The following is a 19,564-nucleotide window of genomic DNA, read 5'->3' as shown; positions in this document are numbered from 1 at the left end:
TCTTCTGGTATGGCACCTAAATCTGTAATTCTGCACCTTGGACCTGATCCTGAATGAAGGTGTTATAAAGGTGATGGGCTCCTGCAGTACATGGCAACTTACATTGAATCCATCATAAACCATATCCAGTGTATGTTAGCCCCAACAATGTCAGTATCCAAACAGAATTGTGCAGCTCCATTGATGGCCAGCATCATCCCAGCCCAATGATCTTGTGTGTGAATTTAGTTGGAAATCTCTGTGTAAATGTTTGCAGCATTGTTCTAACTGTTAACAGCTGAACATGTGTTGCTGGAAAAGCACAGCAGATCAGGCAGCATGCAGGGAACAGGAGAATCGACGTTTCAGGCATAAGCCCTTCTTCAGGAATGAGGAAAGTTTGTCCAGCAGGCACCCCAATATACCTCCCACTGTACAGTAACCGTCACACCCAGACATACCTCCCACTATACAGTAACCGCCACACCCCGACATACCTCCCACTGTACAGTAACCATCACGGCCCGACATACCTCCTACTGTACAGAAACCATCACGGCCCGACATACCTCCTACTGTACAGTAACCATCACGGCCCGACATACCTGCCACTATACAGTAAAAGGTAGGGAGGAGGGACTTGGGGGAGGGGCATCGGAAATGCAATAGGTGGAAAGAGGTCAGGGTGAGGGTGATAGGTCAGACTGGGGTGGGGGCGGAGAGGTCAGGAAGAAGATTGCAGGTTAGGAAGGCGGTGCTGAGTGCCCGAAACGTCGGTTCTCCTATTCCCTGGATGCTGCCTGTCCTTCTGCGCTTTTCCAGCAACACATTTTCAGCTCTGATCTCCAGCATCTGCAGACCTCACTTTCTCCTCTAACTGTTAACAGCAAAGTGTCTTTACTGAAGTTTCGATAGCCTTTTATAATACCAACTTTTAGATTGTCCAATAAGCACAAAAGTCCTTGTACTTAATAATAATTTGGTCTTGGGTGTGGGAATGAGATTTATCATTTCAATGCTCCTTCCTGTGAGTTGTGCACTGTTTTCATCATAATGTTGTTATAAAAGTGAACGGAATAAATGATTTTAGATTAGATTACGTTTCCACACTGTAATGTAATGTAATCTAAAATCCACCCATTTATTCTGTTCACTTTTATAACAATATTATGATGAAAACAGTGCACAATTCACAGTAAGGAGCATTGAAATTATAAATCTCATTCCCACACCCAAGACCAAATTATTATTAAGTACAAGGACTTTGAAAATATACAATTATTTTCTCTTGTATTAATATTTTGAACTAATAGTCGACTCTCTTGCTCCTCAGATGCTGCCTGAACTGTTGTGCTTTTTTCAGAACCACACCTTTTGACTCTGATCTCCAGCATCTGCAGTCCTCACTTTCCTCCTGCGAATATTCACTCATAATCATTTTTGTGGCAACAATATCACTGTGTGATTAAACATGTTAGTCAGATATGAGTATATTTTCAATTGCTTCTGTCTGTCTCAGAGCTCAGTAATGTGTGATGTGACTGTCAGTGTCTGTGTGATGCTCGGTATGTAGGCCATGTCTCTGAGAGACTGTCCGATTGTTTCAACAGCACATCCCTTCAGCTGTTTACAACAAGTAGGTTACTGCCTGGACCCAACCAGCCAGAGCTCACAAAACCCAAAGTACAGTGTCCAGAATTGGGCAGGTCTGGACAATATTTTTCATGCTAATTTATTCATGGAATATGATAAGGCTAGTATTTATTGCCAGTCCCTTGTTGCCCTTGAGAAGGTGGGCGTGAGCTGTCACATTGACCCGCTGCAGCCCATGTGCTGTAGATAGACTTACAACACCATTAGGGAGGAAGTTGAAACAGTGACACTGAAAGAACGGCAATATGCTTCCCAATCAGCTCGGCAAATGGCTTGGATTGGAACGTGAACATGGTGGTCCCATGTATCTGCTTCCCTTGTCCTTCTTGATGGTCGGGGGTTCAGAGGTACGTTGTAAGGAGCCTTGGCAAATTTCTGCAGAGCACCGTGTAGATGGCAGACATTGCTGCTTCTGAGTGTCAGTGGATGAGGAGTGAAGCTGCACTCATGCAGGCAAATGGAGGTATTTAATCACTCACACATTCAACATGAGTCTTTTTGATGGGAGACAGGCTTTCTGAAATTTTGAGGTGAGTCATTCCTGTAGGATTTCTTACCCCTGACATATTCTTGTAGCCAATGAATTAATATGTGTCAAAGTGTGGCGCTGGAAAAGCACAACAGGTCAGGCAGCACCTGAGGTACAGGAGAGTCGACGTTTTAGCATAAGCCCTTCACAGGACTGGGTAATGAAATTATGTGGTCTGTCCAGTTCTGGTTAACGGTAATCCCCGGGATATTGCTAGGTGGGTGTTCAGTGATGGTGGTGGCATTGAACATTAAATGATATGGTACACTTTTCTATTGTCAGAGGTAATCGTTGTCTGGCATGTGTGTAATGGAAATGGTACTTATCACCGTTAAGCACACACCTGCATAGTTCCAGGACCTGTTGCATTTGGACCAGTATCTGAGTAAATCACGAATGGTGTTGAACATTGTCCAATCATTGGCCAACATCCCCAGTTGTGACTTTACTTGAGTAGGGGTGGTCATTTATGAAGCAGCTGAAAATTATTGGGCCTAGGGCAGAGAGAACTCTTACAGCTCACTGATGCTGTCCCTCTCTCTGAGCTAGGAAGCTTGCTTCTAGTTCCACCTGCTCCAAAGGTGTCTAACAACATATCTGAACAGAATAATGTTGCACTATCTTCCCCAAGGAGCGAGAACTTGGTTAGCTCAATCAGTTGGATGGCTAGTTTGTAATGCAGATTAATGCCAACAGTATAGGTTCAGTTCCATCACTGAATGAGGTGCCTGAAAAGGGCTGTCTTACTCAACCTCTCCCTTGCTTGAGGCATGATGACTGTTCAGTTAAACTGCCGCTAGTCGCATCTATCTAACAAGAAAACAATCCTATCATCCTGTTGGTGTATGGTGCCCTGCCTTTTCATTTCTGGTCTACAGGTTTACTCGGAAACCCCTCCCCTGGGGACCTGCGGCGGAGCTGAGATGGCTGCTCCCCACCAACCCCAGCCACCTTCCTTTGTACCAGGTATAACTTCAGCTAGTGCAGACGATTCCTATTTGCTCCAATTTTGCTGTTAATCCAGGATATGACTGCATCGTCAAATGCAGTTATGATGATGTTAAGTGCAGTCACTGTCACCTCAACTCGAGAATTCAGCTGTGTGTTCTCTTGTTGTACATCGTTAAACCAAGGCTTCAATGTGCCCAAGGGATGAGAGCCCAAACTGAGCTTCAGCGAGCAGTTTGCTGTTGAGGCAGTGCTGCTTGATCCCACTGTAGATGACATCTTCCATCACTTTATTAATGTTGGGAATTAGAGCAATGGGGTAGTCATTGATTGTCTGATGTTTTGTCTGTGTGTGTACAGGACACACCCTGATAGTTTCCCACATTGTCAGGTAGGTGCCAGTGGTGTATCCCAGCAGGAAAAGCTTGAATGGAATGTTCTCAGGGCCCACAGCCTTTGCATTCCCCATCCCTTCAGCCGTTTGGAGTTACCACATAGACTTAGCTGATGACTGCCATCTGGAGAAGACTAAAATAGATCATCCCATCGACACTTTGGTCTGAACATTTTTGTGAATGTTTCAGCCTTAGCTTTTCTATTGTTGTACTGGGCCCTTTCATCGTTGAGGAGGGTGATATTTGTGGATCCTACTCTTCCAGTGAGTTGTTTGATTGACCACACAATTCACGCTGATTGCATGCGTCAGGATTGCAGAAATTAAGTATGATTTGTTGGTTAGATCTGTCTGTCGCTGGCTGTTTACGCTACTTGGTGAGTAAGTGATCCTGTTTGGTAACATCACTTCATTGTGAGGTATACCTGGTGTTGCTCTTGACCGGTCCTCCTGTGTTCCTCATAGAACACGGGTTTAACCCCTGGCCTGATGGTCAGGGTAAAGCGGAGCATATGCCAGGCAGTGACAGTGAAAATTGTGCTAGAGTACAATTCTGCTGCTGTTGATAATGACCAGGATCACCTCACACAGGCCAGTGCTGTGTTCTAGATCTCTTTGAAATCTTTACCATTTAGCATGGTGATAGATAGTATTTCTCACATGTGCGCTCCTGCATGTATGTACACACACAGGCACACACACTATTGGCAATGTAAAAGTGGGACTTTCTCTGTAGAAATACTGTATGCCCTGTCACCATTCCCAATATGGTCCTCGATCAATGTGTCTGCAGCCGGTAGTTTGGTGCGGATGAGGTCAAGTATGTTTCTGCCTGTCAGTCGTTCCCTCCCGATTCGGTGCAGCCCCAGTCCAGCTGCTATGTCCTTTTGGACCCGACCATCTCGATCAGCAATGCTGCTGCTGAGCCCCTCTTGGTGGGGGGTTAGAAATGGCCCACCCAGTATACATTCCCCAGCTCATTCACTCTGTCAGTGCGTCCTCCAAGTGTTGCTCAATGTAGAGGGACACTGATCCACCAGCTCAGGCAGTGGAGTCATCAGGAGGTTTCCATTTCAGTGTTTGATCTGACACCATGAGGTTTCGTTATGTCACATTGTTGCTTGAGGATTCTGTTGAATGCCTCTCCCACATTTCGCCCTAGTCCCCAGACTTTAGGAAGGAGGGATTTCCAGTGTCTGCAGTGCTTTTAATTTTTGTCACTATCAATTGAATGGCCTCTTCTGTACTGTATGACACTCACTCTATGACTCATGTGATTGGACAATCCAGGTCTCACTCCTTCAGTTCCTCCAAGGGCGCCTTGTCTATTCCACAGATTTCTACAATATTTTCTCTATTAAGACATTGCATAATTCTGTTTTTAAACTATCTACATGTATCTCTGTATCTTTCCCTGTCATCTCCTCCAGCTGCTACATCCATTTGTATCTCAGTAACCCTCCGTATCTCCACAATCTTTATCTCATACTCCAGCCCCACCTCTCACTGTAAGTTCCGCCAGCCCCTGCACCCCGCCCTATCTCTCTAACATTCAGCTGCTACACCTCTCCCCATATCCTGTGAATGAATTATAAAATATCTCAATAACATGTTCTAGCATGCACAGGCCACGCTATCTCTCGACCACCTCCAGCCTTGCTTTCGCACCTCTATAACATCTCCAGCCTTGCTTTCGCATCTCTGTAACATGTCTAGCCTTGCTTTCTTCTCTCTGTAACATCGCCAGACTTGCTTTTGCATCTCTGTAACATCTCCAGCCTTGCTTTTCTATCATTGTAACATCTCCAGCCTTGCTTTCCTATCACTGTAACATCTCCAACATTGTTTTCCTCTCTCTCTGTAACATCTCTGGCCTTGCTATCCTCTCTCTCTGTAACATCTCCAGCCTTGCTTTCCTATCACTGTAACACCCCCAGCCTTGCTTTCCTCTCTCTGTAACATCTCCAGCCTTGCTTTCCTATCTCTGTAACATCTCCAGCATTGCTTTCCTCTCTCTGTAACATCTCCTGCCTTGCTTTCCTCTCTCTGTAACATCTCCAGCCTTGCTGTCCTATCTCTGTAACATCGCCACCTTGCTTTCCTCTCTCTGTAACATCTCCAGCCTTGCTTTCCTATCTCTGTAACATTAGATTAGATTAGATTAGATTAGATTAGATTACTTACAGTGTGGAAACAGGCCCTTCGGCCCAACAAGTCCACACCGCCCCGCCGAAGCGCAACCCACCCATACCCCTACATGTACCCCTTACCTAACACTACGGGCAATTTAGCATGGCCAATTCATCTGACCTGCACATCTTTGGACTGTGGGAGGAAACCGGAGCACCCGGAGGAAACCCACGCAGACACGGGGAGAACGTGCAAACTCCACACAGTTGGTCGCCTGAGGCGGGAATTGAACCCGGGTCTCTGGCGCTGTGAGGCAGCAGTGCTAACCACTGCGCCACCGTGCCGCATCTCCAGCATAGCTTTCCTCTCTCTCTAACATATCCAGCCTTGCTTTCCTATCTCGGTAACATCTCAAGCCTTGCTTTCCTCTCTCTCTAACATCTCCTGCCTTGCTTTCCTTTCTCAGTAACATCTCTAGCCTTGCTTTCCTCTCTCTCTAACATCTCCAGCCTTACTTTCCTATCTCTCTGTAATATCTCCAGCCTTACTTTCCTCTCTCCCAATCTCAAACATTGCTTTCCGCTTCCCTGTAACATCTCCAGCTTTGCTTTCCTATCTCTGTAACATCTCCAGCCTGGTTTCCTTCACACCTCAGTGAATTGGTTTTTACACACCTCAGTGAATTGGTTATATATTTGGTCCTACATCTTCATCTTTCTGGGGCTCTATAAAACATCCCCAGCAGTGTGCCTGTCATCGTTTGGAACCTCACCTCGACCCATAATGCCTCATTTGAAGACACGTCCAAGATATCGTCCCTCCTTACTGCAGTAACTGTTCTTTAATTAATAATGCAACACCACCTCCTCTTTAACACCCTCTCCTGTCCTGACTATAGTTCCAGTACAACAGAATACTGAGTTGTTAGCCCTGACCTCCCTCAAACACGTCTCTGTGATGGCAAAAATATTCCACCTCCACATGTCGACTCATGCCATTGTCACTACAGTCTGTCTGATAATACTCTCAGCATTAATGTAAGCTGGAATATAACACCTAGAATACTCTGTGTATTCCTCAATCATTCACTATTTGTTATCAGGCTGCCCAAACCATGAACCAAAATTGTAACTCTGGGACTGAATGAATATTTGTTGAATTGTAATTTCTTTTTAAAAAAAGAATGTATTCATCAAGTGCAACTTTCCAGAACTGAGCAGTCAGCTCCACATACAATGAGTTTCTGATGGTTAACTTCCCGCTCAGTGTGCAGAGGGGACAGCCCTCAGTAATGGAGAAAATGAGGACTGCAGTTGATGGAGATCAGAGTCCAAAAGTGTGGTATTGGAAAAGCACAGCATGTCAGGCAACATCCGAGGAGCAGGAGAGTCGATAGTTCGGGCATGAGCTCTTTATCAGGAAGGCATTGGTGCATTCCCTTTTTTTTGATTCCGTGATTTGCAGGACGTTGGGAACCGTAGTTACTCAGCAAGGCAGCACTGTATATAGCACTGAAAAGGAAAGCAGTCAATCAATTGGTTGGACAGGTTGAGGGGAAATAGAGACTGATTGAAGTACAAACATAAGGATGGATAAGTCCCCTGGGCCAGGTGGGATATACACAAGGTTACTCCAGGAGGTGATGGAAGAGATTGGTGTGACTTTGGTAATAACATATGCGTCTTCACTGTTCACTGGAGTAGTGCCAGATGTTTGGGGGGTGGCAAATGTTATCCCCTTGTTCAGGGAAGGGAATAGGGATAACCCTGGGAATGATAGAACAGTCAGTCTTACACCAGTGGAGGGCAAAGTATTGGAGATGATTCTGAGAGACAGGATTTACAATTACTTAAAAAAACCATAGTATGATCAGAGTTAGTCAGCATGGCTTTTTGAAGAGCAGGTCATGCCTCACAAACCTTAGTGAATTCTTTGAAGTTGTGAAAAAAACATGTTGATGAAGATAGACCAGTAGATGTGGTGAACACGAATTTTAGAAGGCGTTTGATAAGTTCCCCATTGTGGGCTCATTCAGAAGGTAAGGAGGCATGGGACGCAGGGAAATTTGGCTCTCTGGATATGGGCGTGGCTGGCCCATAGAAGACAGAGGGTGGTAGCAGATGGAAAGTATTCAGCCTGGAGCTCAGTGAGAGTGGCGTTCCACAGGGATCGGTTCTGGGGCCTATGCTCTTAGTGATTTTTATAAATGACTTTGATGAGGAAGTGGTTAGAAAGTTTGCCGGTGACATGAAGGTTGATGGAGTTCTGGATAGTGTGGTGGGTTGTTGTAGTTTGCAACAGGACATTGACAAGATACAGAGCTGGGCTGATAAGTGGCAGATAGAGTTTAACCGTTAAAAGTGTGAATTGATTTAATTTGGAAAGATTGCATTTGCATACAGGATACAGGGTTAAAGGCAGAATTCTTGGTAGTGTGGAGCAACAGAGGGATCTTGGGGTCCATGTCCATAGTTTCCTCAGTGTTGCCACCGACGTTGTTAAGGTTGTTAAGGAGGTGTATGGTGTGTTGGCTTTCATTATGGGGGATTGTGTTTAAGAGTGGCGAGGTCAATAAAGCTGCGGTTCAACCACACTAGGAGTATTGTGTTCAGATCTGGTTGCCTCAGTATAGGAAACATGTGGAAGCCTCAGACAGTGTGTAGAGGAGATTTACCAGGATGCTGCCAGGACTGAAGGATACATCTTAGGGAGAAAGTTTGAGGGAGCTGGGGCATAATTTTAAGGTGATTGAAGAAAGGTTTCGGGGACTGTCAGAGATAGGTTCTTTACACAGAAAGTGGTGGGGGCAGAATGCACCACCAGTGGTGGTAGTAGAATCAGATACATTAGAGATATTTAAGAAGACTCTTGGATAGGCACATGGAAGTTAGTCCATTGAAGGTTATGTAGGTTAGCCTGATCTTAGAGTAGGATAAAAGGCTGCCAAAACATTGAGAGCTGAAGCGCCTGCACTGTGCTGTACTGTTCTATGTTCCAAGTTTCACTCAGTTTGTGGATTCTCGTCGGTTGGTGAATGTGGGAGGAAGTGAGGCGGGTGAGGGAGTGAGGTGTGTGAGGTCAGGAATCTGGGGTGGGGCGTTAGACCAAGACTTCCAGTTTTGATGTGCTTTGTTACATTCACCTTGGTCTAACCAATATGTGAGGTTTCCAAGACCAGACAAAATCCACCAAGTTCAGTTATTAAAACGATTCTTGGCTTGCCACTTGCTCCTGGTTTCTTCAGATACATTCTGTTGGATGACCTATAATTAGTATCTGAGTATCCACAGGCATGTACAATTTTATTTTGATCCTGGTTAATGTGAAGGTACATTTAGTGGATATAGTTTCAGAGGGTTCACTGTGAGACACGAGATGCTGCAATAGACTGCCAATTGTGAATGTTTCCACCCAGTGTCTGGTCCAGGGGGCAGATGTATGGAATCTGGAGGTCATGTCAGATGTCATCACCATAAGTAACGTGTGCGATGTGATTATGACACTCCATTATGATTATGTCCATACATCTGCTCCCTGGGCCAGGCTCTGACTGATGATGAATTTATAAGGCATGGTTCCTGGTCAGTCATTGGTATCTAATTTAGACAGCATTTGTACATACACTGAGAGCAGTGATAGCCTGTTGGCTAGTTTCCTCCTGCTCAAGGCAGATCCCAAATGAATCTCTGTCAGAGGATGTTTGAATGACTGCCCTGACCCAGGTTGGAAACTGTCTGGTCAGATTCAGGAGCAGGCCAGTGTCTCACTCAGTGCCACAGGCAGCTGTGAGGTCCAGTAGCACTGTACCTGAATTCAGGCCTTTTGGAATCCACTTTTAATGTTGGTCATGATGCAAAGTCATTGGTTTACTGATCTGAACAATGATCAGGAGTTTGCCATGTTTGTGAATTGGGCAATAATAAGATATGAGCTACAATTATTCAACTGAACAATAACTGCATCATCTCTGAAAACAATTAAGTTGATTCTTTATTGATGGAATTAAAATATAAACACGAAAAATCTTTTATTATACAAAAGTTAGGAATCACATTTTGTTTTGTGTCGAAAATGAACATGTCTGGCTATTTTGGTGATCACAATTACACATTGAATCTCAGTATTCAAATACATACATTGTCGCTCTATCATTTACAAAGTGGCTGACCTCTAACTGATTACATATTCAGATTGAACAAATGATTGAAAAATCAAATAGACTTACAACTCTTACACATTTAAATATAATCAATCGATTTAATTTCTCACCTGAAATATGTGAGCTTCAGCTATTTGCCAACAATTCTATTAGTTTTAAAATAATGATGGAAAAGGATAGACTAGATGTAAATGTTAATGTTCTAAATTGGAGAAATGCCAATTTTGAGGTTATTAGGCAATAACTTTCAAAAGCTAATGGCAGCAGATGTTCACAGGGAAAGGGATGGCTGGAAAATGGAAAGCCTTCAGAAATGAGATAACGAGAGTCCAGAGACAATATATTCCTGTTAGGATGAAAGGAAAGGCTGGTAGCTATGGGGAATGCTGAATGACTAATGAAATTAAGGGTCTGGTTAAGAAAAAAGAAGCATATATGACAGGTACAGGCAGGATAGGTCAAGTGAATCCTTAGAAGAGTATAAAGGCAGGAGGAGTACACTAGAGAGGGAAGTCAGGAAATCAAAAAGGGGACATGAGATAGTTTTGGCAAATAGATTTAGGGAGAATCCAAAAGGACTTTACAAATACATTGAGGACGAAAGGGTAAATAGGGAGAGAATAGAGCTCTCAAAGTTCAGCAAGACAGCCTTTGTGTGTAGCTGCAAGACTGAGGGGAGATACTAAATGAGTATTTTGTATCAGTGTTTACTCAGGAGAAGGACATGGGCGATGTAGATATACAGAGAAATAGATGGTGACATCTTAAAAAATGTTCATATTACAGAGGAGGAAGTGCTGATGTCTTGAAATGCATAAAAGTGGATAAATCCCCAGGACCCGATCGATCAGGTGTAGCCTAGAACTCTGTGGGAAGCTAGAGAACTGATTGCTGGGCCTCTTGCTGAGATACTTGTACCATCGATAGCCACAAGTGAGGTGCCAGAAGACTGGAGATTGGTGAACGTGGTGCCACTGTTTAAGAAAAGTGGTAAGGACAAGCCAAGGAACTACAGACCAGTGAGACTGACGTCAGTGGAGGGCATGTTGTTGCAGGGAATCCTGAGGGACAGGATGAACATGTATTTAAAAAGGCAAAGACTGATTAGGGATAGTCAATGTGTCTTTGTGTGTGGAAAATGATGTCTCACTAACTTGATTGAATTTTTTGCAGAAGTAACAAAGAGGATTGATGAGAGCAGAGCGGTGGACGTGATCTATATGGACTTCAGTAAGGCATTCGATAAGGTTCCTCATTGGAAACTGTTAGATTTCAATCTAACTGCAAGGTTAGATTTCATTGGAGTACAGGAAGAACTAGCCAATTGGATACAGAACTAGCTAAAGGTAGAAGACAGAGGCTGGTGATGGAGTGTTGTTTTTCAGATTGGAGGCATGTGACCAGTGGAGTGTCACAAGGATCGGTGCTGGGTCCACTACTTTTTGTCATTTATATAAATGATTTGTAAGGGGTGTGGATCTGACGAGGGAGTCACTGAGGGAATGGTCTTTACGGAATGCTGATAGGGGAGGGGAGGGAAATATATCCTTGGTGGTGGGGTCCGTTTGGAGGTGGTGGAAATGACGGCGGATGATACACTGTACATGGAGGTTGGTGGGGTGGTAGGTGAGGACCAGTGAGGTTCTGTCCTGGTGGTGGTTGGGGGGGGCGGGGCTCAAGGGCGGAGGAGCGGAAGTGGAAGAGATGCGGTGGAGGGCACCATCGACCACGTCGGGGGGGAAATTGCGGTCCTTGAAGAAGGAGGCCATCTGGGTTGTACGTTTTTGGAACTGGTCCTCCTGGGAGCAGATGCGGCGGAGACGAAGGAATTGGGAGAATGGGATGGCGTTTTTACAGGGGGCAGGGTGGGAGGAGGTGTAGTCCAGGTAGCTATGGGAGTCGGTCGGTTTGTAGTAGATGTCCGTGTTGATTTGGTCGCCCGAGATAGAAATAGAAAGGTCTAGGAAGGGGAGGGAGGAATCTGAGACTGTCCAGGTGAATTTGAGGTCGGGGTGGAAGGTGTTGGTGAAGTGGATGAACTGTTCAACCTCCTCGTGGGAGCACGAGGCGGCGCCGATACAGTCATCAATGTAGCAGAGGAAAAGGTGGGGGGTTGGGGCCAGTGTAGTTGCGGAAGATGGACTGCTCCACATATCCTACGAAGAGGCAGGCAGATCCCTCGTCAGATCCACACCCCCACCAACCCAACCTCCACTCCCAGAACCTTCCCCTGCAACCGCAGGAGGTGCAAGACTTGCGCCCATACCTCCCCCCTCACTTCCCTCCAAGGCCCCAAAGGAAACTTCCATATCCGCCACAAATTCACCTGTACCTCCACACACATCATCTATTGCATCCGCTGCACCTGATGTGGCCTCCTCTATATTGGGAAGATAGGCCGCCTACTTGCGGAGCGTTTCAGAAAACACCTCTGGGACACCCGGAACAACCAACCCAACCACCCTGTGGCTCAATACTTCAACTCCCCCTCCCACTCCACCAAGGATAAGCAGGTCTTTGGATTCCTCCATCACCAGACCACAACAACACGACGGTTGGAGGAAGAGCGCTTCATCTTCCGCCTAGGAACCCTCCAACCACAAGGGATGAACTCGGATTTCACCAGTTTCCTCATTACCCCGCCCCACACCTTGTCTCAGTCAAATCCCTCAAACTCAGCACCGCCTTCCTAACCTGCAATCTTCTTCCTGACCTCTCCTCCCCCACCCCACTCTGACCTATCACCCTCACCTTGACCTCTTTCCAGCTATTGCATTTCCAACGCCCCTCCCCCAAGTCCCTCCTCCCCACCGTTTATCTTAGCCTGCTGGACACACTTTCCTCATTCCTGAAGAAGGGCTTATGCCCGAAACGTTGATTCTCCTGTTCCCTGGATGCTGTCTGACCTGCTGCGCTGTTCCAGCAACACATTTTCAGCTCTGATCTCCAGCATCTGCAGACCTCACTTTCTCCTATAAAATCATGAGGGCCATGAATGGGGAGATAGACAAGGTCTTTTCCCTGGTGTGGGGGAGTCCAGAACTAGAGGGCATAGGTTTAGGTTGGGAAGGAAAAATATAAAAGAGATTTAAGGTGCAACCTTTTCCCACAGAGAGTGGTTTGTGTATGGAATGAGCTGCCAGAGGAAGTGGTGGAAGTTAGTAGAATTGCAACATTTAGATGGTGTCTGGATAGGTATATGAATAGAAAGGATTTAGAGGGATATGGGCTGAGTGCTGGCAGGTGGGACTCGATTGGTTTGTGTTATCTGGTCGGCATGGACGGGTTGGACCGAAGGAACTGTTTCCATGCTGTATATCTCTTTGACTCTGTGACTGTAATTTAGAAATGACAATAATTTGATATGTACTGTCAAATAAATGGTTTATATCATTAAATTGTAGCATACAATAGTTGAAATCTTGCTATTTTTAGAATGAATGATAAAGAACAAAGAACGTTCCAGCACAGGAACAGATCCTTTGGCCCTCCTAGCCTGTGCTGATCCAGATCCTCCTATTTTCTGAACGTGCCACCTATTTTCTAAGAGAATGTATCCCTCTGCTGCCTGCCCATTCATGTATCTGTCAGATACATCTTAGATAACGCTATTGTACCTGCCCCTATCTCCTCTGCTGGTAACACATTCCAGGCTGCCACCGCCCTATGTGTAAAGAACTTCCCACATATATCTACCCTAAACCCTTCCCCTCTCACTTTGAACTCATGATGCCTAGTAATTGAGTTCCAAAATCTGGGGAAAAAGCTTCTTGCTATCCACCCTGTCTATATCACTCTTGATTTTGTAGATTTCAATCAGGTCCCCCTCAACCTTTGTCTTTAAAATTAAAATAATCCTAATCTACTCAATCTTTCTTCATAACCAGCACCCTCCATACGAGGCAACATCCTGGTGAACCTACTCTGCACTCTATTCAAAGCATCCACATCCTTTTGGTAAGGTGGTGACCAGAAATATATGCAGTATTTCAAATGCAGTGATACCAAAGTCCTATGCAACTGTAACATGACCTGCCAATGTTTGGACTCAACAGCTGATCCAATGAAGGAAAGCATGCTTTATGTTGCCTTGACCAGTTTACTGACCTGCGTTGCCACCTTCAGGAAACAATGGACCCAGGTCTCACTGTATGTCAATTTTCCCCAGGACTTTTCTGTTTACTGTATTGTTGCTCTTGAACTGGATCTTCCAAAATGCATCGCCTCGCATTTGCCCAGTCTGAACTCCATCTGCCATTTCTGTGCCCATCTCTCCAATCTATTTATATTCTGCTGCATTCTCTGACATTCCCCTTCACTATCTGCTACTCCACCAATCTTGGTGTCATCTGCAAACTTGCTAATCAGGCAACCGATACCTTCCTCCAAATCATTGACATATATCACAAACAACAGTGGTCCCAGCACAGATCGCTGTTGCATACCACTGGTCATAGGTCTCCATTTTGAGAAATCCCCTTCCCCTACTACTCTCTGTCTCCTGTTGGCCAGCCAGTTCTCTATCCATCGAGATAAAACATCCTGGACCCCATGCGGCATCACCTTCTCCATCAGCCTACCCTAGAGAACCTAATAAAACACCTTACTCAAGTCCCTCAGTATCTTCTCCAGAAGCTTCCCTACCACTGATCTGAGACTCGCCAGTCTATAAATACCTGGATAATTCCCGCTATCCTTCTTAAACAAGGAGACAGCATTAGCAATGCTCCAGTACTCCGGGACCTCACCCATATACAAGGGTCCTGCAAAGATATTTGTTAAAGCCCCAGTTTCCTCACTCACATCCCTCAGTAACCTGTGGTAGATCTCATCCAGACCTCGGAGCTTGTCTACATTTCTACCTTTTAGAATATCCAAAACTTCCTCCCTCTTTATGTCGACTTGACCCAGAGTACGCGAAGATCTATCCCTAACCTCAACATCCATCATGTCCCTCTCCTTGGTGAGTACAGATGCAAAGTACTCGCTAAGAATCTCACCCATTTTCTCTGACTCCATGCATAACTTTCTTCCTTTGTCCTGAGTGGGCCAAACAGTTCTCGAGTTACCCTCTTGTTGCTTATATATGAAAGTCTTTGGGATTTTCCTCAACCCTGTTTGCTATCTCATGACCACTTTTCGCCCTCTTAATTCCTCAATATTTACTGTGAAATGTGGTTCGTGTAAAGAAAATAAACATTTGATCATGCGAGTGGGAACTCAGACCTTTTCAAACTGTTTTGTGCCAAAAAATGTTTGAAATCTGCCTCAGTGCAAATAAAAAGCAAGAGAAGAAACATCTTGGGAAGAGTAATTTTCAGCCACTGTCCCCCCAAAGTACTTCTGAGGTAGAATATAGTGAGGGCTTGTAACAGGGGCACAATTTTAACGATAGATGTTTTGAACATGCAAATTGACTCAATTAATCAACTTGACAGTGATATCCTCGAATAAAAATTTATGGAGTGTATGAGAGATTATTTCTGAGAGCAGGATGGCATGGAACCAACCAGAGAATGGGCTAATTTAGATTTGATATTATGTAACAAGGAAGGATTGGTGGATGAGCTTTGCCCTGGAAGGAGTAAACACAACATGCTGGAGTTTCACATTCATATTGAAAAAGTGAAGACTGAGTCATACATGAGAGTTTTAGTGTTAGGCAATGGTAATTATACTGGCCTAAGGAAGGATTTCGCCTGGGTGGACTGGGGGGTGGGTGAGGGTGGGAGAAAAGAATAGTCAAAGGCAGGCAGATGAAGAAATTTGGCAAAGAATTAGGGAGATACTGAAGACCGAATAGGAGTTGCATAACGGAGAAAAAAAATCATCCATATCTTGATAAGGAAGTCAAGGATAACATGAAGGCAAATCCTAGTGCATATCATACTGCACATGTTAGTCACACTATGGAGGATTGGGCAAGTCAATGGCCTCATGGTGTTATAACTGAATTCTTATGTGATAAGCCCAGATAATGTTCTGGTTACCTGGGTCCAAATCCTGCCACAGCAAGTAGGGGAGCTTGAATTCTAATCTGGAATTAAGAGACTGATAGTGGTTATGAATCGATTGCCAAGAAAAACCCACCTGGTTCACTAATGTCCTTTGGGTAAGTAAACTGTCATCCTTACTATAGATTCACCACTCTCAGGCTGAAGGCCTTTCTGACCGGACGGGCCACCTGAAAGAATAATCTTACGAGGGCAATAATAAATTTACCATGGAGTTACAAAAATGAACAATTATTAAAGCATGCTGTGAAATGGACCCCAGCTTTGACTAAAGTCTCTGTGCTAATCCACATGCTGCAGAATCCATACAGGCTGCAGATACCCACAGATGGTTTGCAAACAAACCTGAAACTACAGATCCTGTAATACTCACCTGAAGTTGGACCTGAATGGGACAATGGAATGTTGCCCTTGAGCCAACCCATGGTTGAGTCTGATTGATCAGGGTAAATGAACCTGATCATTCCATTGACAGATCCTCCTTACCTTCCCAAAAAGGCGTGAAGACTTGGAAGGATAAGAATCACCACAAAACCCCACACAGTGCAGTAACTGGAGAATAACCAGGGAAAGAGAAGACACCTCCAAGATCATCAGAAGAACAAGAAGACATCACCAAGTCGATCCCAGTCAACTTCTAGTGGGGTGGTTTGTGATCATCCAAAGTTAAGTTAAAGCATAAGATAATGTGTAGCATTTATCATTGCGTTATAATATGTTTTATTGTTCTAATATTAATTGTGTTCAAAAAACAAATATTGTTTGTAAGAGTTAACTCAGTTCTTTTGCTGAATGTAAGATTTCAATCACACTGTGCACCAGAAACAACACCTTCCTAATTGCTGACTCAACCTGCAAGTTTATCCAGAGACAATCCTGAACTGGAACTCTCAGCTCTCTTTGCACTTCAGACTTCTGATTTTTCTCTCCACTGATAAAGTAGTCTATGCCTGTCTTCTTCCTACTAATGTGCATCACCTCGCACTTTCCCAAGTTGTATTCCATCTGCCACTTCTTTGCCCACTCTCTTAATAGTTATTCAGTTTTTCATCTATTATTTGTTCCACACAACTATCTCTCCAGCGTCATTTTCCAGTGCCCCAATATCCACTTCTGCTTATCTTTTGCCCTTTATATGTCTAAAGAAACTCTTACAGTTGTCCTTTATATCACTGGATAGCTTAACCTCATATTTAATCTTCGCGGTCCTTATTTCTTATTTTGTTGCCATCTGTTCATCTTTGAAGCTTCCAAATCTTCTGGTTTCGCACTGCTATTTGCTATGTTATCTACTTTCTATTTTTCTTTTACCCTAGCCATGACTGTCCCAGTCATCCATGGTTGCCTCATCCTCGCTGTACAATGCATCTTTTACCTCGGGATAAATCTCTGCTGTGACTCCTAAATTGCTCCAAGAAACTCCCGCCATTATTGTTCCACTGTCTTTCCTGCTCGGCTCCTCTCCCAGTCAATTCTATCCAGCTCCTCCCTTATGTCTTTGAAGGTGTCTTTATTCAGCTGTAATATTAACTCCGATTCTACTTTCTCCCTCTCAAATTGAAGAGTAGGTTCAATCATAGTATGATCACTGCCTCTAAAGGTTCCTTCACCTTAAGCTTCCTTATCAAGTCTGCCTCACTGCACAGCTCTAAATCCAGTATTGCCCGTTCCCTCGTTGCCTGCACCATAAGCTGCTCCAAAAAGCCATCTTGTAGACATTCCACAAATTCCTTTCCTTGCAAACCACTACCACTGATTTTCCCAGTCCACCTGCATATTGAAATCCCCCCAGTCACTGTAACTTTGCCTTTCCTACATATTGTTTCTATCTCCTCATCTATCATGCGCCCCAGCTTCTGACTACGATTTGTTGACCTGTACATAACTCCAACCACGGGTTTTCACCTTTACGGTTCTTCAATTCTACCCAGACACATTCCACACCATCTGACTCTACTTTAAGTAATGGAACTGAGTGATGCGACTGCAAAACACTGTAGCATTGTCTCAAATTTATAGTTTAGACATGAAGTAACAATATTTCATTGTCAATTACTTTGGTAATATGGCCACAGTATTTATTTGGCCAAATATTCTGTCTTTATTATGGAAGAATGCAAACTTCAGCGTGGGTTTCCTCTGGGTGCTCCGGTTTCCTCCCACAGTCCAAAAATGTGCAGGTTAGATGAATTGGCCAAGCTAAATTGCCCATAATGTTAGGTGAAGGGGTAAATGTAGGAGAATGGGTCTGGGTGAGTTGCGTTTCGGCAGGTCGGTGTGGACTTGTTGGGCCGAAAGGCCTGTCTTCACACTGTAACTAATCTAAAAAAAAACTTGAAACTGTTCGAGAAGGAAGATATGAAGAGGACATGAGTCGAGAAGGAGATTAAGGTGGGTCAAGTGAACAGGCAAATATTGGTGTATAGAACATAGTAGGAAAAATGTGTCTGTGCTAAAATATATTGGCGGGTTGAATGGAAACGTAGTGTATTATTTCAGTGGAGAGATTGGCTTTAGGCACAGAGGAACTATGCATTTGGATTACAAAATAAAAATTTTACGTGTACATCAAACTTTTAGGGAGATAAGACAAATGTTGAAACTTTCTGAAACAAAATACATTTAAAAGTTGGGATGATTTTGTACAGATTTACAATGTAATGGTGTAACCATATCGAGAGAACGATGGCCACAATGATATGAAATGCAATCCAGAGAAGATTCACTCAGCTGACTCCTGAGAGGAGCATTTATTTCAGGAGGAAATCTTGAAATGACTGGCTCTGGATTTGCTGGGGTTTAGGCGAACAACATGTGGACTTGCTTAACCTCAAAATATTCCAAGTAGTCTTTCAAGCTGAATTCTAAAACAATATTTCAGCTTGTGTGAGAGATTACCATGAGTGGATGGAGAGTAAAACAGAAAAATGTCTCTGTTAAGAAGATGGTGATTTGGTGTCATCCTCTCAGAGTGTTGTGTCTTTGTACAATTCTCTTCCCAGATAGCGATGGAGGATAAGGCATTGAATATTCCTAAGGCAGAGACAGGCAGATTCTTGACTAAGAATGATGCACGAACATTGTAAGGGCAAATGAGGAATGTGCGATTGAGGTCACAATCAGATCATCCACGACCTTATCACATGATGGAGTTGTTTTGATTCCTTACTCCTGATGCTAGTTTTTACATTTCTGTTGTCTTTAGATACTGAAAATAAAATAACACAGTTCTCACAATTTCAAAGACAGCGACAAACTCTTCAGATCAACAAAATGCCCTTGTTGTTTAATAATTATTAGAAAATCGGATTGTCTTTTTAGTTCATTTGGGATTTTAATGGAGCTAGACCAGCATTAATCGCCCTTGAGAAGTTCCAGTCCAGTTGATGTTAGTCCATTCAAGTGGCTGTTGGGAGAGACTGCCAGCAGTGCATCTCATGTGCCGGTTTAACTGGGAGTAGATATTACTGGTGAGGAACAGCTCGCAGGAATACAGACTCTTTGTCAATATGAATATATGGGAAGGAATTTATTAGTCTTCAGAGAAATAACAACCTTACACGAGAAGTCTATATAATAATGAAGCGAAGTCTGTTTCTATGTTATTGGTGAACTTAAAATAATGGTGTCAAACAGCTGGAATAATGTTGATGCTGTGTTGGACGATTCTTACACTGAGCATGTGAATTATCTTGGATGATTTCAAGATGGCTGGGCTGTCCTAGGTTGAGTAAGTGCTGATACTCCATGGGATGATG

At 44.0% G+C, this 19,564-nt stretch overlaps 1 long non-coding RNA gene across 3 annotated transcripts in view; it reads left to right on the top strand.

The window, feature by feature from the left end:
• The window catches only part of LOC148137366 (uncharacterized), a 217,323-nt gene extending 203,299 nt beyond the window's left edge, over nt 1–14,024 (top strand). For all 3 annotated transcript variants that reach the window (XR_015754373.1, XR_015754371.1, XR_015754372.1), the window contains exons 8-9: nt 10,966–11,080; nt 13,680–14,024. This is a non-coding gene — a long non-coding RNA (uncharacterized LOC148137366). The remainder of the gene's footprint in view (nt 1–10,965; nt 11,081–13,679) is intronic.
• The last annotated feature ends 5,540 nt before the right edge of the window (nt 14,025–19,564 follow it).

The sequence above is a fragment of the Chiloscyllium plagiosum genome, unplaced genomic scaffold, assembly GCF_037043375.1.
Source record: "Chiloscyllium plagiosum isolate Xiang-an unplaced genomic scaffold, Cpla_swu_hap1 HiC_scaffold_44, whole genome shotgun sequence".
Lineage (NCBI taxonomy): Eukaryota > Metazoa > Chordata > Chondrichthyes > Orectolobiformes > Hemiscylliidae > Chiloscyllium > Chiloscyllium plagiosum.
The sequence above is the reverse complement of the archived record's forward strand: the minus strand, read 5'-3'. Positions and strand labels throughout refer to the sequence as shown.